We start from the raw sequence: 15,370 nt of genomic DNA on the forward strand, positions 1-15,370 counted from the left end.
TACACTTCCCGCGTACCCCTGTAATACACGTACCCTGGCTAATCGCGTGTATAACTTCCCGCGTACCCCTGTAATACACGTACCCTGGCCAATCGCGTGTTAAACTTCCCGCGTACCCCTGTAATACACGTACCCTGGCCAATCGCGTGTTAAACTTCCCGCGTACCCCTGTAATACACGTACCCTGGCTAATCGCGTGTATGACTTCACGCGTACTCCTGTAATACACGTACCCTGGCCAATCGCGTGTTAAACTTCCCGCGTACCCCTGTAATACACGTACCCTGGCCAATCGCGTGTTAAACTTCCCGCGTACCCCTGTAATACACTTACCCTGGCTAATCGCGTGTTAAACTTCCCGCGTACCCCTGTAATACACGTACCCTGCCTAATCGCGTGTTAAACTTCCCGCGTACCCCTGTAATACACGTACCCTGCCTAATCGCGTGTTAAACTTCCCGCGTACCCCTGTAATACACGTACCCTGGGCAATCGCGTGTTACACTTCCCGCGTACCCCTGTAATACACGTACCCTGGCTAATCGCGTGTATAACTTCCCGCGTACCCCTGTAATACACGTACCCTGGCCAATCGCGTGTTAAACTTCCCGCGTACCCCTGTAATACACGTACTCTGGCCAATCGCGTGTTAAACTTCCCGCGTACCCCTGTAATACACGTACCCTGGCCAATCGCGTGTTAAACTTCCCGCGTACCCCTGTAATACACGTACCCTGGCTAATCGCGTGTATGACTTCACGCGTACCCCTGTAATACACGTACCCTGGCCAATCGCGTGTTAAACTTCCCGCGTACCCCTGTAATACACGTACCCTGGCCAATCGCGTGTTAAACTTCCCGCGTACCCCTGTAATACACTTACCCTGGCTAATCGCGTGTTAAACTTCCCGCGTACCCCTGTAATACACGTACCCTGCCTAATCGCGTGTTAAACTTCCCGCGTACCCCTGTAATACACGTACCCTGGGCAATCGCGTGTTACACTTCCCGCGTACCCCTGTAATACACGTACCCTGGCTAATCGCGTGTATAACTTCCCGCGTACCCCTGTAATACACGTACCCTGGCCAATCGCGTGTTAAACTTCCCGCGTACCCCTGTAATACACGTACCCTGGCCAATTGCGTGTTAAACTTCCCGCGTACCCCTGTAATACACGTACCCTGGCCAATCGCGTGTTAAACTTCCCGCGTACCCCTGTAATACACTTACCCTGGCTAATCGCGTGTTAAACTTCCCGCGTACCCCTGTAATACACGTACCCTGGCCAATCGCGTGTTAAACTTCCCGCGTACCCCTGTAATACACGTACCCTGGCCAATCGCGTGTTAAACTTCCCGCGTACCCCTGTAATACACGTACCCTGGCTAATCACGTGTATGACTTCACGCGTACCCCTGTAATACACGTACCCTGGCTAATCGCGTGTATGACTTCACGTGTACCCCTGATATGCACGTTACCCGCTTTGCGTTCCTTGTTTGGCAGCCCTGTAAACTGGTCCAGGGTTAGCGCAGCCCTTTGCGATGATTTAGCGATTTGGATGGCTTTTCCTTGCGCGAGGGCGTTCTTGGGGGCGTTACTGGCGCTGCTGCAGGGTCGCTGCGATACTCTGCGCCACGGCTGGTTTGGGAGCATGAAATCCATGAATACGCTGTGCGCGGAAATCGGTTTTAGCGCACGTGCCTGGCGCAGTCAATCGCACGCGGACACTCTGCGCCAGCCGCTTGCGACACTTTTCAGCGAAATTCTATGAATTACCCTGTAAATTTCCCTCCTACCATTTCAAAGCATGTTAAGAAAAATGTACCTTTTGGTCAATTTTTTGCGTTTTAGACATAATAGTAGTAGTAGAGAACAAGTTGAAAAAGAGAAGCTACTCTGATAAATTAGTGAAACAATCCATGAAGAAAGCTTACATCAACCACCATGAGGCACTACTCGATGTGGGTTCTAAAGACAGGGGCACATCTAAGAACCTAGTTTTTGTTAACAATTACACAAATAGGTCATACAGAATTAAAGCATCTAATAGGAATTTGTGGGAATTTTTACCAGCCTTTTGACAGAGTTGGCACACTCCCAACAAAAAAAGGAGGGGGAAAAAAAAGGAAAAAAAAGCTAAATATAGGATTGCAAAGAAAAGCTGCTAACTGGGCTTTCCCACAGGCTGGCCTGAGCCTTGACACACAGGAATGCATACGTAGCCTGTAGTCGCGCTTTTCATCAAAGAATACAATGATGTGCTCTGTTTGATTATTTCATCAAAGATATTTATTTCATTTCCAGGAAGAGAATTGCAAATGTTACAAAAAATGGTTATAGTACACTTGTCTATAATTGTTGAGTTAGATAAATCAGTTGAGATTCACTGATTGTCTCTATCCAGTTGGATTGCACATGTCCTCTCCTCAGAGTCAATGGAAGGTCTTTGTATTTGTTAAGTAAGATAGATCAGTTGGGATTCACTGATTGTATTTGGTCTTGTATCGAGTTAAATTACACTGAATTTCCGGAGTCTGTGATTTTGACCTCTCCTCAAAGTTTATTAGAATTCTTGAATGTCAGTTCAAGTTGGTTGAGTATCTGTAGTTCCATATAGCCTCGACACATGTTTCCCCGCTCTTGGTTGGAAGCAGTTCTTCAGGAGGTATTGCATCAGCAATGCTAAGATTATTGTGATGATGAAATAACATATTGGTATTTATCATAAGTTTTGTTGACTCTTGGTGCAAGTCCTTTGTTGAATTAAGATTCCATATTTTGCATGACTGTTTAGATTTAAGGAAAAGTGCAACTGAAGGCTACGTATTCATTCCTAGGAATAGGAACTGGAAGAAATGCTTTGACTGCACTAGACCTAAACCATTGGTGGCATATAAAAAGAGCATTAATATTAGAAACCTAGTGATCCATAATGATGTACAATTTGGGTTGAATAAATCACGAACCATCACTGAGGTATGGGGTTGAATCCCATTGTGGGGCACCATCGATGTGGAAGATATTCAGTGTGTGATTTAACGATGACATAGTTATCTGTAGATTTAGGCCTACCTAAGATTTGGACTATGCAAGAATTCACAAATTGTGATACTGCCAATGTGATTTACTTGATTAAATGTCCTTACGAAAAGATTTATGTAGGAAAGACAAATCGCAAAGGCAAAGTACGCATCATTGAACGTAAGAGTTGCATCAAGAAGCATGTTGAAATGACCCCATTGGTCAAACACTTTCTGGAAAAAGGCCATGGCTATGCTGACTTTCAGTGGGTGGTGTAGATGAAAATGAAACGCCCTAACCAGGTAGCTATTAATAAGAAATTACTGATAGTTGAGAAGAAACTCATTTTTTGGACAGGTAGCCATTTGATGGGACTTAATGAGACCATGGAGTGGCAACATGCATAAACAAGAATTCTGTCCCATGTGGGGGTTGAATACTGAAGAGCTTTCAGAGTACCAGAGTTCATGGGGGGGAGTGTTTTTGTGGGCACTTTTCGAGGCTTATAAGTGGCATTGATTGACTTTAACCCATTACACTAGATGACAATATGAAGGTTTATGTGTATAGTGACAGGAGTGCATGAGATGCAGTAGTTGCGGTGGGTAACCATGGTGCTGAAAGGGTGACCAGCTTGTTATCTATATCCATGTTGCCATGGTAGCCAAAATAAGAAGTGGAACGCTAGTTCGGTAGTGTTGATGAGATTATCACATGGCCAGGCAGGACATGTTTCAAACACTATATGTGTGGCCCAGACACATCACGTGGGGCATGCTAGTTGTGGATCACATGACCATCTGGGCACTTGGGGCTTGACTTCTATTAAGGTGCGGGCATCTGTCTGTGTTTGTGTGGTGCCACTGCGCGTATTGCTGGAGTTGGAGTTACGTGCAGGTAAGCTCACTAGGTACAGTCCAGCCTTCTAGAGGTAGCAGAAAGATGCATGGTTTTGGTATTGGATACTGCAAAGGAAAGTGTCCAGCATGTTGCAGCGTTTATTTATAGGTTATCACTATTGTTGTTCCCTATTTTATAGACCATATGGAAAGAAGTACATCATGAATTATTGGAACCTGGCACGTTAGGTGATTGGATCTTTGTTCCACCATTCGTTGGTGAGCTAGTAGACCAAACTGATTACTAGAGGTGAGCAGGTAGACTCGCACTGTGGTGAATTGGTATTTGGTTGCACTGAAACGTGTGGCTTTTGGAGTTGATGTGTGCTTTCATGGGTTTCTCCCTATTCTCGCTAATGACTAGAATATGATGATGGGGTCCCGATAAGTGCATGACACTGGTGTCTGGTGCTGTAATGGATATTGAGAGTATGACTAGTATCATATGTTTAATGATATGTATTATTTAAGTTTAGCACTAAATGATTTGGCTCCTCATCTTTATCAACAGAGATATGGTTAACTGTGTAGAATTTAGATGACCTTGCATTTGGAGGCGACACATTCATGGTGTCATCGTATTTATAATGTAGGAGACCATCCTGACTATGGAATAACCACAGGTATGGTAGATGTGAAGAGATGTTGGAAAGGTTTCATACATTCATTGTGATCCATGGGAACATGTACCTATTGATGTTTAGTAGTGCGTTGATGTAATGTTTAATGTTTTGTTTTTGTTTTTTTAGTGGTTTTTATGAAAACGTTGCAGTGTTAGATCCTGTGAAGACATGTTACGGGAGATGAACTAATGTGGTCCATATGAACAATTCTAGTATATGGATCTAATTCAATTGAGAAGATACTATTGAGTTTCAACACCCCTGAAGAATGTCAAGCATAGAGCGGTTCGACAGAGACATGTTGGGTTTAGGCGTGCATTTCATCACGTTGGACAATAATGATGTCTATATATCAGGTTTATCTCTGATTTTGATATATGTTTAGACAGACGTATTTGCAATGAAATCATGATTCTAATTTTGATTGCAGGGTCTCCTTTTGTTGGCATTATTCAGAAGTTTGGACACGTCTAAAAATTGTATATGCATATGTGTTTTTTGATGTTTTAGACAAGTGTGATCGTCTGTACTTAATGAATTTTTATATTATATAATAAAATGTATTTTTGGAAGGTTCTAGATCATTTGGTCGAATCTAAATGGTCACAGGACAAATGGTCCACACCAAAAGGTCGACAGGTCAAATGGTCGAATTTGTTTTTTTTTTGTTTCTTCACATTTTTTTTTTTTTTTGGGGTGTCCCCCCCAACCCCCTTTTTTTTGCTAAAAACCCCTTTTTTCCCTAAACGAAAACCTAAAAAATATATAAATAAATAAATAAAAAATCGACCATTTGACCTGTCGACCAAATTGTGTCGACCATTTGTCTGTCGACCATTTGCCTGTCGACCATTTGACTAAACACCTTTTTGGAACTGTGTTGTATGTCCTCACACTACTTAATGACAAATTGCCTTTTGTGTTTACACTGCTATTAGATGCCAGGTATTCACACCGTTCTGCACCCGCTACCATCAATGGCCAGTTAATACCACTATGGCAGTGACTGGCAAGTGCCTTTTCCATGCCTACAGAAAATCCCAAACTGTTGGCATTGCCAATGCTTGTTTTTAATTTACAAAAGCACCCAAGTGATGTTCTGGAAGTGTTGGCTTTTAGTTCATATGTTTTGAATTCCTGTAACTAACCATTTGTGTTATGTGTGCATACAGGACTAGAGGTACCAGAGTGCAAAGTGATCTTAAAAGCCAACATTGGCTGAACAACTTGCACCCGGCAAGGGACAATGGAGATCTCCAAATTGAAGCATTTTGAGTCATGAGATCCCATCAAGTTATAGATGCTGAATCCGCTTATAACAAATATGTTTCCATCCGACGTGCAAATCAAGGGATCTATGTGACTGATTTTTTTTTCTTTCACTGCAAGTATATGTGGGGGGAGACCCCCATAATTCCCTTACCTTATTTAATACCCTAACCCACCACCCCACATATCCTTGGCTGAAATGCTGAATAAAGGTTTTGACATTTTTGTATTGTGAATTTTCCTTTTCTGTATTTTGATATGATACCCCATACAAGTAGTCTGCATGTGGGAAATGGAAAAGACAACTGAACCATTCTTGTATTTGTTATTTTTTCCCCTTTAATCAGGTGGTCAATATTAAACAGCACACAGGGCTGTGCATGTTTTCACGTGAGGATTCTTCAGTAAACAGGTCTCAAGAAATAGTGCCAGAAAACAGACCTCACATATCAACCGACACCCTGATCTTCCCATTTGGCTGAGGAGCACTTAGTTACTGAACAAGCATAAACTGAGTAACCCCACTACCCAACCCCCAAACACAGCATGGAGACTGTCACTGCATGCCCAGAAATAAGTAATCTTAGCACATGAATTGTTTCTCACGTAGCTTACACTACCAGCAAGGGCCCGCTTGGCTAGGAGGCAACATTGAAGCAGTACTACTATGAGCTGAACTTACACCAACAGAGGCTAATAACCAGTTTGCCCATTTAAAGTTGAACTGTTCTTGTTCCATCACAGGTAATTTCAGAAGTACAGCACTGTTAGAGACGTAACTGCATATTTACCGCTCACCCCCTGTGGTTCCCCATCAAGCACCCAACAACAGATATGAAGAAAGGACCAGGCATGGGTGGGGGTCATCAGTCAGGTCAAGCATGTCACAGCAGAGCTGACACCACTTATTGTGTCCATGATTTTTCCTCTCTAGAGCACGCGGCATTCTCTGCTTTAATTTACTGGCCAAGTGTAGCAGACGACGAAAACACAAGCAGAGAACACTGCGTGGGCTTCTGTTGCCCTCTGACCATGATGCGCTGCGGCTGCCTTTGGAAGGTAATCAAGGTGCAGTAATTTTTTGCAGTAATGTTTGACCACGAGTCAGCCTGTGTCTTGTGCAGCCACCTCCCCAGCAGGCCCAGTCTGCCTTTCACATCTTTCTACAGAAATGCTAATTGCCAGAAAACCATGTTGCAATTCATCAGTATTGCATTGTGAAATGCAATACCACTTTATGCCTAGATAAATTGCTGTACTAGGACAGAATACATCTATAATATAAACTATATTCCCACTGGAAAGATACTCATGGGATATCAAATGGACAGAAAGTCACTGCACTACAATTGCATGTGAAGAGCTTCAAAGGGAATCGTAAACAGAAATTGCATTTAAACAAACAGAAGTTTACTGAACCTGTCATGCAAAGTAGGGTTGTACTGAAATCCATCTTTAAATTCAGCATTGCCCTAATAACGTACATATTAATCCTGCCACAAACAGAAAATTAAAATCAATGGTTTCCCAAATGCTCACTCATATAAAATAGGCAACGGTAATACAGAATTCTACCTTTAGCAAACTGAAATCCAACTCTGTCTGCCAATACGTTCCCATTGTTTGACATCAATGCTTTAATTGCAGAAGCTATGCTGGTGAACATAGCTCGGTTTAACAAAGAACAATCTGCAGTGTTTGATTGCTTTAACAAAGCCTATTTAACTTTAGTTGGAATAGTACAACTTTCCTTCCAACAGAACTCGGCAGACCGCTTGCCGCCTATTGGTATTTGTCAGATTACTAAAGAATTCTTGGGTGCATTAGTTATTCTATGCATATAATCCATGAAGGGCAGACAATGACACGTCCTTGAACAGACATCCCGGAGGATAGGTACAGCAAGGTAGGCTTATTTCTGTTTTCAGGCCAACAGTGATCATTCCCTAATCGAACTTCAATGGCATGGGGGGCCTTATGCTTGGCTCAACCGCATCATGCGCCACAACAGCCAGTCTCCTCTCGAAGGGATTCAGGCAGTCTGACAGAGAGACAAGGAACCAAGGTCTGATTGGTTTATTCCAGGTTGAAAGGTGTGTCATGATTGGTTGCTCTGCGAGGAGGCAGGGCAGCATCAGTTCAGCAAGGGCTGAGCACAGCCATACACAACAGGAGCTGGCAGGCCCGCACCACCCCTTTGGCCCCTCCATCAATCATTATTGTTATTGTCATCATCGTGTTGGTGCTCTGGCGCCAGTGAGCCACACCAACAGCAGTGAACATGCACCCCTGGCCCCACAGAGCACTCTGATTGGTTGCAATGTGATCTAAAGTGTGGAGGCTGCAAACAGAGAGGAGGAGCAGCAGTGGCAGTTTGGCTTTTTTTCATGTGTGTATGCATGCACGAACAGACAGCAACGTTTTTTGCTTCTTTCCAGGATGCCCAGGAAGCATAGCACAAAAAGACAATTTTTACATTTGCAAAGGCATGTTTTCTGCCTAGCACCCCAAACTGGGCTTCACCCCCACTCTAAGTTCCAGTCACCACCCCCTAAATTGGTCAGCATGTGGGGTCCCCCCAGGCTGGAGACTTGGGGAACATGCCCCGTTTACCCACCCATAAACACGTTGGGTGAGGCACATGAAGTTGGTGGGAATGGCCATAGGGGTTAGCATGGCCATGGGCAGTCAATGGGTGGGTAAATAACCAAACAACGCCTACAAGCTTTGTGCCTCTCCTCATATGCCATTTATACCTAGCTGTTCGCTAAAGTAATAGTTTCGGCTTAGTGCCACCTAATAGCTAAAACTAAAAAAATTAAAGCAACACACAAATAACTCATTGTTTTAAAGAGACAATTTAAAGCGTCAACCATGTGGATATCAAAAGTGAATTCCAATGATGGCAAATTGTGGAGACAAAATGCAACTACTTGGTCATTGCTGCCTGTTTGTGTTGATAAGTTTGGTGGTTTTCATAACTGCCACAAAAATGCTTTTAGAGCACTTTTAAAGAGTCTTCAAAGCGGCTGTTGAATCGGAAGGAAGGTGAACATTTTTGAGGTAACCTCTTATTGGCAATATATTTCAAATATGGAGGAAGGTAATTCCGAAACATGTATGCTTGATGGCGAAATGTGCCTCCGTCTGCAAGACATGTTTGAGGTGAAATGTATTTATTTGCCAGCAAAAGACAAGCTGCATTCACTGAAAAAAAGGATGCCGGCATCAGACCTTAACCATTAATGCAGATAGGTGTCTTTTTGGGTAACAACACAGTATGTGCAGCTGTGTTCTGCTCCCATGTCAGATGTCAAATGTTAAGGTTTAGGGGCAGATCTGTTACACAGTTCAATTTAGAGCAACTCAGAGCTATAACCAGTGACATTCTATATTGGATGGAAAGGAGTATGAGATGTCCAGGGTTTTGACAGAAGACTCAGCAGTATATGTTGTTATGTCAGAGATCACTGGTCTTTACTATTATGAGGCCTACCTATTGACAATACTAGGGTTACATTTGAGACATTTTGATTTCATCTAGCGAGCAATGTCCACAAATATGGCACTGATTACTAACCACAGAGTGGTGTGATGGTTTTCAAGATTTATAAGAATGTTTGCATCGCCAGATTAACAACTTGACTTTAAAAACAACGTTCTGCACAGGGCCCTCAAAAGTTGGAACAACAGGTGAAAAAGGCAGAGTAACAGAGCCATTCCCTGTCCGATCGGTTCAAGGCAAAGGACAGCACTACTTTATTGCCTGTTGGATTGATCAGAAAGAAGCTGAACAATAACAATATATTCCCGTCAATTACCAGATATAAAACAGATGCTTTAGCTACAAGCATTTGGTTTTGGTAGCCACAAGAGCAGGACCACCCACATCCTAACCCTTCCTAAGTACCCCCCCTGAAAACCTCTAGCCAGATTAAAGGATGAGAAAGCTAAGACTTCCAGCACAATTATTCAAAGATATTCCCATTTCTGACCTCTGTATCGTCTCTTTGTGTTGTTTATGCATTGTCCTTATTCTTGTACTGTGTAATATCAGCACCATCATGCCCTGACTGCAGAATATCCTAAGGGAGCTAAGGATTTAGGTTTACAATTTTACCCACAGATAACATTTTACCCCATCTTCTGCCAACGCAAAGCAGCACTACTCGGTTGTGGAGAAGTATATGCTCAAGACAACGGACGTGATTTTAATAATGTTGTACCTCAACCTATGCATATTTGGACTCTTTTGGTAGCGTGCATCATAAAAATCTAACTATTCTATGTATCATAGATATGCACATATGGCCTAGGAAATGAATGTAAGAATTCTTATCTGGTGCTTGAACTGAATTACTAGAATGGCGTGGTTGAGGATACCAAAGATGAACTCATTGTAGGACTGAAGAGCAGACATACACAAATGATGTGATACTCATCACTCCTACCTCATACCCGTCGTTGGTGGGAAGGCTCACAAACATTATAGAATTTCTTCAAGATCCTGAAAACGAAAAGACAATAAGGAGGCTGCTCATTGTGATTGCCGAGCAGTTACTTTTGCTTCCGGAGTACGACGAGGACAAAGCAAATTTCTCATTATCTTTAGCAAATTGCTCATCATCTCTACACCAATTGATGTCAGAAAACACTAGACAGCTAGAAAGTCTCTATTAATGATGTACCTGTAAAACCTCTTTGACATACAAACATCTAAACAATGCCCTACATGTTATCAATTTTGAGAACAGTTTATGTGTGACTCTAGTATTTGATTTAAACTGGTGATGCGAGCAGTTATTTTTGCTTCCGGAGTACGACGAGGACAAGGCAAATTTCCCCAGCAGAAGAAGCAGCGAATAGGCTTGTCAGCATGCTATTCTTTCACTTAATTGAAGACTGTCCAGATCTTGTCAGGAGTCGCATCGATGTCTTGACATTTCTTTGAGATCCAGCAAACACAGAACATTTGAGTATAATCCTGAACAGAATCATAATTCAGGTTGCTCTTCAAACTCATCAAAATCACAGAAGAGTGTAAACTTTCCGCTGAGGGACAGATCGAGAAAGTGTTGCCAGAGAACTTCACTCCTGCCTATGCTGACAACAAAACGACATGTCTTCTGGAGTGAAACAGATAAGCAGCATTGACTGGGAGTTTGTTTATTTTGAACACGCAAATTAAGAGACTTGCTGAACCTATTACCTTATTTGACATTTTCGTATATGGAAAAGAGAACTGTTTCCAGAGACAAGAGACAATCTATTAATCAGGCAAAGAGAACAATCTTTCCAGTATCTGCAACCAACAAGCAGAAACAGCAGAACGTGGATATAACGAAATTACCTAGAATGTATTAAAGAGTTAGTCTTATTTCCTTAGATGATCGAGATGGGCAACCAAAATAATAATATTTTCCTCCTTCAGGAGGAGAGACCTCATATTGGCCCGGAAATAAGTATTGTAGATTAACCTATAGAGGAATTATGTACCTATGCATAGTATTCATTATTGTTTTATTGTCACTGACAATTTAAACTGCATTTTTTATTGGTGCACAAAGCGTTCCGATTCCAATGCACCCACCTGATGATGTAAGCATGAAACCCACGAAGGTGCCCAGACCTTCCCTAGAAGGTCTGATAGTGGAATGAATGAACTTGCGATGGATGTGATGAGCAATAATACACACACACTTGTGGTAACAAATACATTGAACTGCCAGAGACAGGGTCGGCAGAGCAAGCATGAGAAGGGGTTAATGAAAAACACACACACAGAAACGATGAGTGCATATACACCTGGTCTAGTGTCAATAACTACAGAACCACAGTCCAAAGAAGGGGAGAAGTTTGGACAACCAACGATGAGAAGTTCCACACCAAGTGAAGCCAAAGGACGAATGGAGAAAACTGAACTTTTACGGAGTTGGAGAATAAACAAACAGAGACAGCATTGACAAGCACCCCTAATCCAGCAATGAAAGGACAAGTACAAGTCCTGCCAAACCATCACATCCAGAGATGATATCACAATCAATTTGGCCATTCATCGCCAAAGCCAGGAAAAGGCAAAGAGTTAAGGAAGGTATGACAGAGCTTTCTACTACGCAAGGAACTCGGATGGTGATACTAGAGAATCCTCCAGCAAGAAGAAGCATATGGATGCGGTTAAGGATGTGCGTATAGCAAACTACATAAAAACCCTAAGAATCAAAAGAAACACACAAGAAGACAACAACGAACTAAACGACTACCTGGACAGCACAGCACACTTGGGAAATAACATATGTTACCAACATATGAAAGAAGTTGGACGACGAAATTCCGAGGAAGAATGCTTTGTTTGTGCACTCCTACCTTACAGCATGGGGAAGTTAAAGATTTTTGTAGCTGTTGAAATAGATGTGCAGACAGCACACTGTCTGTCACATATAGCAATGTGCAAGACCAGTGGCCAGTTCATGGCAAGTGATGCTTCACTCAAATGGGCAACTGAACCAACTGATCCAAATGAAGATGATTATGTCCAGGACATAAAGACAAGAAATAATGGAAAAACAAAGAACATTGTGATCAGATATGGGAAGCCTGGAGTTAAAGGAGCAGAGATCAGAAGAGAGTCAAACCAAAGACTGAATGCTCAAGGGAAAACTCCATAAGAAGCTTGGAGTTGGAAGAACAGAGATCAAATGCAGATTTGGGAACAGTACTCTCCCCAGACGGATAGGAGAAAGGAGTAGTGATCTGCAGAGCATGGGTAGTGATTGGGCGTTAGCAGGGTTCTATTGACATAGTACAGAATGGATGCACGCCATTATGGCCAAAGCTTGCTAAACTATTGACATGGGTCGAGGACAGAGGAGGACCCTTGCAGATAGTGCCATTGGAGAGCCCAAAATTCTGCTTCAGAAATAATGGTACAAGAAAAATGGGAGAGAATCAAAATTGAGTCTTTGATGCTTCAGGAATGGTACATGGTATTGCAGTGATCATGGATCATTATTGGGCATGTGGATCCAAAGCATATATCAGATTGCCAAAGAATTGGGGAGTTATATACACACTGGTGAATGTCCATGTTCCAGTGTTGGTGATTCCAAAAAGCGATTTGAATATTGACAGTTTTCTGAAAGCAGATGCTCACCTGAGAAAGAAGAGATTTGTGGAATTGATGAGCCGAATGAAGAGAGAGAATTACTTTTCTGCTAAATCAGAATAAGCCTTTCATGCGATCCCATATGAACACAGGTTGTTGAGCCTAACCTCATCAGTATTCATGACAATTCTGATGCCAAGAGTTCAGGTTGGAGCAAATACTAATGGTTGCAGTTAACCAGATGGGAGTTACTGCAGACCATCAACACGACCATAAAAGGATTCAATGTAATCATTGAAGAGTTATGGGCGATTCGACTAATGACTCTCCAGAACAGATATGTCCTTGAGCTGATCACAGCTATGGATGGAGGTGTTGTGCAAAAATCGGAGGATCGTGTTGCATATTTATACCATCTCACGATGACGAATATTGAACTTTAACAGAAGCCATAGGTATGCTGACAAAACTACAGAATCAGATGATTGATGACGTTGATGAAGTTGACGATGACAACTGGTTTGGATCACTATTTTCATGGGATCCACAATGGATGGCACAATGGATGGCAGATGCATTCAAATTCCTAGTAGCCCTGCTAGTGATGATATTGTTTGGATTCTGTGTTATCAAGATAATAATAACTCAGTGCCAGAAAACAGCAAAAAAAGGCCATAGGGATGAAGATCATGATTGATGTTGATTCAGGATGGACATCTAAGGACCTGACTGATGAAGAAATTAGAGACTTTGTGGAAGCCAGCATGTATGCACCAGAAGGAACAAAGTTTTGGTATCCAAGGAAACAGAGACATTATGTGGGAAGATGGATCTTTGCAGTCCAAGTTGACAATGTCAACTAATGACATGGAACAAAGATGAGCACGTTAGAACAGCAGGAAGCTTGAAGGGAGTGATAAAAATATGGACCCCCAAGGAGACATTTTTTCAGACCTCTATGCCTGGATCCCGAGGATGAAATAAAAGTGGATACAAAAGAAGAAGTGAGAGTGGTCGATGAATCGCCCAGAGTTGGGAGTAAAAAGGAGGTTCCAAGCACAATTTGCACTCCTACTGCCCATTTTGAAGTACCAGGAACATTCACGCCGAAATATGTGAGATATGATGAGCAGATAAACCAGCAGAGAGCCGCAGTTGGGCTCTGTCCAGTACGTATCAGAATAACAGCACCTATTGAAGAACCGACACCTAAGAAAACCTGGACAATAAGGTACCCGTTGAGAAAAATATATCGACAAGTGAGACAGAATGATGATCGTCAGAATCTAATACCCGAAGAAGCTAAAAAGATACTGAAGGAAGACGAATGATGACATCATAAGAACCCGGACTGACTCACATATAGACGATATAACGACCTGAGAATGATGACAAACGAGATGAAACACCATGGACAAGTGACATCCTAAGCCTAAAGTGAACCAATTGATATCAAGATGTCAGAACCTTATGCCATATATGCACAATGAAGATATTCAGTTAGTTTAAACGTGTACATATGCAAAGTAACTGCAAGAAGCACAGAAATCGTGATGCCTGCTTATGCTTAGTAGTAAGATATATTGTGGCAAGCGCCACCTGTACATATCTAACTCAAAAGAGCACTTTATATAAGTATACTTCCACTACGCACAAGAGCAGAATTAACCAAAGGTTACTAAAGGTCTCAAAAGGAGAGTTTCATAGCAAACAAATAGAGAATTAAAGATGGAGAGAAACTCAAATGAAGGTAACTATGCCAAGAAGCCATGGTTGTATCGTCTGAAATAGGCCAACTGTGGATACAATTAAAGAGAAGAAGAACTGTTCAGAAACGTCAAGATAAACCACAGATGGCAGACGACTGGCAGAATGAAATCAAATACATGAAATTGCATGAAGGAAAGACTGATTTCACGGTATTGGAATCACGTGACCAGACAAGCAAGGAGGGATGAAGCTTTCACACCTACGCATGGACCTTTGCCTTTTCCAGACCAAGAAGTAGAGGCCAACCACAAAGAAATAATTGACACATGACCACTGAAGTGATGATTGATTTTAACTATAATTAGCAGGAAGCTGGGGTGCAGACAAACTCCCTGCACCTGGCCGGCTATTCTGGATGCTGCTAAGCGCAAGTGGAAAAGTGTGAGTGGGGTTGATGCCATTCCAATCATAGTGGACCATGTAATCTAGGATCGTATAGTTAGTAGAACCAATGAGACGTTGTACTTTTAATGACATTTACAGTAGCCATTTTGAAGGAAGGGCTTAGTTGCCCCACCTGACATTGTCTATCCAATCCCCTCTCCCCGTTGCCATATACAAGTATAGTACCTATATTAAAGTTACCTTCCTAGAACCAATCAAGTTGTATGCTAAGTTTTAAGAGTTACACATCAGTGATGACAAGTTTTTGGTATAAATGTTATTTTTTTTCTGAAATT

The sequence above is a fragment of the Ambystoma mexicanum genome, chromosome 2q (assembly GCF_040938575.1).
Source record: "Ambystoma mexicanum isolate Mex_15411 chromosome 2q, UKY_AmexF1_1, whole genome shotgun sequence".
NCBI classification, from domain to species: Eukaryota; Metazoa; Chordata; class Amphibia; order Caudata; family Ambystomatidae; genus Ambystoma; species Ambystoma mexicanum.